The sequence below is a fragment of the Tupaia chinensis genome, unplaced genomic scaffold (assembly GCF_000334495.1).
Source record: "Tupaia chinensis unplaced genomic scaffold, TupChi_1.0 Scaffold000333_1, whole genome shotgun sequence".
Classification (NCBI taxonomy): Eukaryota; Metazoa; Chordata; class Mammalia; order Scandentia; family Tupaiidae; genus Tupaia; species Tupaia belangeri.
In genome coordinates, this window is record NW_006159827.1 from 1,186,831 (window position 1) to 1,191,428 (window position 4,598).

The following is a 4,598-nucleotide window of genomic DNA, read 5'->3' on the forward strand; positions in this document are numbered from 1 at the left end:
GGACACTCCCACATGGCTGACCATGGTTCAAGTCCTGGACCTGGTAGCTTGCTTTCTCACTTTCCCTCTCTCTCTCTCTCTGTGTGTCTCTCTCTCTAATCAAATTAAAATAAATGAATGAATAAATAAAATTAAAATAAATAACGTTAAATAATTCTTAAAAATAAAAACCCTATCTTGTCTAAACTACCACGTGATGCAGCATCCTTATTTTTTTCTATTAAATATTTATTTATTTAATTTTATTTATTCACTCATTTACTTCAATTTTTTTTTTTGGAGAGGTTTTTGCTATAGGGCGCATGCGCTCGCCAGACAGACAGAGATAGACAGAGAGACAGAAAGTGAGAAATCACCCCCCAGGGGGGATGGCCATGCTGCAATCCCTTCTCCTCCATTCTCCTCTCGGGATCTTGGGCACGCACGCACACGCGCCCAGCATGGGTTTTAAGCCACTGGGTCCAGGACGCGAACCATGTTCGACTACGTGGGAGTCCAGCGACATAGCCATTACACTAACTGCTGGTTCCCTCGTTTATTTCAATTTGACCAGAGAGAGACACAGAGGAGAAAAGAGAGAGAGGGAAAGTGAGAAAAAAGCCACCAGGTCCAGGACTCGAACTATGGTCGGCCATGTGGGAGTGTCCAGCACCTGAACCACCACGCCACCTGCTGGTCCTGCAGCATCCTTATTACAACAGCTGCGCCCTCCAGTAACTGATACACTGAACAAACAAATGGAATGAATAAAGAGGTAAATGGCTGAGTGAAAGAATAAGGAGCCAGAGGAGAGAGAGTCCTCTGTTTCTAAGTTGCCAAGTCCAGACTTGAACCATGCAGTCAGCCATATGGGGTCCGGCTGCTTTAACCACCACAGCACCGCCCAGCCACCAAGAGAGATTTCTTCAGAATATAAATCTGATCGTGTCCTACCCATGCTGAAAAGCGTCAGTCACTTTCCCAAACTCCCGGGCTGCTCCCTCCTCACCACTCGTCACGGCCACCCTGCTCCATGAGCCACTCTGTGCTCCAGTCACCCTGCCCAGGCCGGGCTCGCTCAGCCCAGGCCATCTGCCTAACCTGCTCCTTCCCTTGGGCTGCTGGTGGTTGCTTAGACACCACTAACTCAAGGAGGCCCTCTAGGGTGGCGTCCCCGTCATGCACTCCCCTGGTGCTCAGCGTTCAGACTGGGAGCTCCAGGAGCAGAGAGCAGAGTGTGCCTGGGTCCCTGGCAGAGGGTGCCCTGGGCCACCACGTGGCTGCCGAGTGGACGACTGGACACCATGGCACTCGGGCACTTGAGCGGCACTGGTTCTAGCCCAGGCTTCGGACGATGATTCAGGCCTCCAGCTCCTGCCCCATGGTAGTGCTAACTGGGTCCAGACAGCTCTGACAGAGCTCCTGTTCCTCTGGGACCAGCAGAAGGCATAGCAGTTACATTGCTGGACTCCCACGTAATCGACCACAGTTCACGTCCCGGACCCGGCAGCTTAAGACTCACGCCAGGCATGTGTGCGTGCGTACCCAAGATCCTGAGAGAAGAATGGAGGAGAAGGGACTGTGGCGTGGCCATCTCCCTGGTGGGTGATTTCTCACTTTCTGTCTGTCTCTGGTGAGCACATGCACCCTATAGCAAAAATCTCTCAAAAAAAGAAAAAAGAACTCTTCGCTGGGCCGTCACTTCCCCAACTCTCGAACTATTGAACTTTTTCCAAATGTGGAACTCCACCTCCGGTGAAATATTAGCAACCCGCCGTGACTATGGGAAGTGAAAGTGAGTGACTTCAGCTCCCGCAGCTCCTGCCGACAACCACTCAGTGTTCCCCGTGAGCCCCCCTCTGGCAGACGCCACCTGAAATTCACTCGACTAGGTGATCTCTAAGGGCCTTCCGGGGGAGGTGACTTGTCCTTAGAAAGACCGAGCACTAGTTCCCAAATTTCCACCTTTCACCCTGAAAGCCACCTGCACTTGTCACATCCATAGGAAAACGTCTTCCGCCCTGTGGTGGCCGCTTCCTGGACTGCGCGTGCTCCCTTCCTCCAGGACCTCGTCCTGTCACCACAGGGACCGAGCCCCCGGCAGCCAGGATTACACACTGGACCTGCCTCACCTCCCTGCCTGGTAGAGAGGCGGGCACCTGATGCGAGCTAGACCAATCAGGTTCTCTCTCTGACAGGCTGGAACCGGGAAAGGCAGACCTAGCTAGAGGGGTGTGGAACCGTAACATATAAACGGAGGCGGCCATGTTCTCGTGCCAGGAGGACGGAGGGAGAGAGACAGAGCTCAGAGAGAAGAGGGTGGAGCAGACTGAGAGCGAGCGAGCAGAGTTCCGTTACCTCCTGAGGGTCTGGCCCTGCACCCGGGCCCACACACACCTGCGATCCATACACGGCCCCCTTTTGCTAACACGAGCTCCCACACATTCCACTACTCACGACCAAACACAGCGCTGGTTTAGGAGAGCAGACCGGCAAAGCCTGGTCCCTGGAGCAGGCCCACGTGAGCCGCAGCGGGGAGGCCAAGCTGAGGCTGAGGCTCACCTCCTCCAGGCTGGCATTCCGCCTCCGCAGGCAGAGGCAGACGGGGGGGGGCCGGGGCTCGGCGCAGTCCTCAGGCAGCCGCCCCGGCCCCTTCTCCAGGGAGTCTCTGGCCATCACCTTCTCCACGTCCGTCTTCCTGGAGCAGAGCGACACGGTGCCGCTCGGAATCTCGGAGAGGAGGAGATCCTTCTGCGGGAAGGAGGTGAGAAACGCCCTCTGTGAGCACGGGGTGTGGAGATGGTGGCTGCGCCCGCCCACCTCCAAGATGGTCCTGAAGCCACAGAGACTTCTCAACCAACAGGAGACCTATAAAACATACACGCAGGGACCAGCAGATGGCGTAGGCGTTACTTCGCTAGACTCTCACATGGCTGCGGTTTGAGTCCTGGACTCGGTAGCTTAAAACATGCCAGGCACGTGTATGTGCGTGCCCAAGATCCCAGGAGGAGAATGGACGAGAAGGGACTGCGGCGTGGCCACTACCCTGGGGGGATGATTTCTCACTTTCTCTCTCTGTCTCTCCGGTGAGTGCACAGGCCCTATGGCAAAAATCTCTCCAAAAATAAATAAATAAATAGAAAATGAACGCAAGGGTGCATAGTAGGCCATGTGCAATCCCGTCACCTTAACGACCACACCGTGGGTTGGCCCAGTCATTGTATTTCCATACAAATATGTGAGTATACTCATTTAGTATAAATTACAACGTACGCAATATGTTTGTATAATGGCACATACATTTATATACTGCATGTATAAACAGGTTATAAATACACTGAATTCAATGCTTAGATTGGTTAAGTACTCGGTATACTATAAGGAAACTGACATTGCCAAAGCAACCCTGAGCTACAAGAACAGAACCGGAACCACCACACTTCCGGGTTTCGAAACACTCCACAGAGCTACAGTAACAGTAACAGCTCGACGTAGGCAAAAAGTACCCAGACCGGCGGGACAGAATGGGGGCCAGAGATAAGTCTATGTACATACAGCCATTTGAGTCTTCTTGTTTTTTTTTTAAAGAATTATTTTTTAATTTAACTTTATTTATTATTATTATTTTCTAGTTCAATCAGAGAAAGAGAAAGAGAGAGAGGGAAAGCGAGAAAGCAAGCTGCCAGGTCCAGGACTTGAACCACGGTCGGCCATGTGGGAGTCCAGCACCTTTAACCACCATGCCACCTGCTGGCCCGAGTCTTCTTTTTTAAAAAGGATTATTTTATTGGGGCCAGCAGGTGGTGGTTAAGATGCTGGACTCCCACATAGCCAACCATGGTTCAAACCCCAGGCCTGGCAACTTGAAAATCACACCTGGCACGTGTACATGCGTGCCCAAAATCCCAGGAGGAAAATGGAGGAAGGATTGCAGCACGGCCATCCACACTGGGGGTGATTTCTCACTTTCCCTCTTACTGTCTCTCTCTTTCTGGCAACTATACATGTACTAGGGCAAAAAAAAAACAAAGAAAGAAAGCAAGCAGATCACTGGCTGCTGGAGATGACAGGCAGGGAGCTTACAAAGGGGGAGAGGTAACCATGAGATAGGGGATATGGCCATGATCAAGATTTGGCGACCCTCTCATTCACAGACAGACGTCAACTTGTATCATACCATAGACTGCCATTATTTATAGATGCTTATATATTTACATGAAGGGTCTTCACAAAGTTAATGAAAATACATACTATCAATTACGCAGGCATTTCAAACATTTTGGGACCAAAATAAACTCATACGGTGGGGCTGACAGGTGACACAGTGGTTAAGGCACTGGACTCCCACATGGCCAACCACGGTTCAAGTCCTGGACTTGGTAGCTTGCTTTCTTACTTTCCCTTTCTCTCTCTCTCTCTGTCTATCTCTGGTCAAATTAGAAATAATAACACTAAATAAAATAAAGTAATTCTTGAAGGAAAAAAAAACTCATACTGTAACTTCATTTTCCACAAGCTTTTTTTCTTTTTTGAGAGGTTTTTGCTATGGGGCGCGTGTGCTCGCCAGAAAGACAGAAAGAGATAGAGAGACAGAAAGTGAGAAATCACCCCCCAGGGGG

General features: G+C 50.9%; 1 protein-coding gene across 1 annotated transcript in view; it reads right to left on the reverse strand.

Moving 5' to 3' along the window:
* IRAK2 (interleukin 1 receptor associated kinase 2) overlaps positions 1–4,598 on the reverse strand; it is an 81,242-nt gene that overhangs the window by 8,712 nt on the left and 67,932 nt on the right.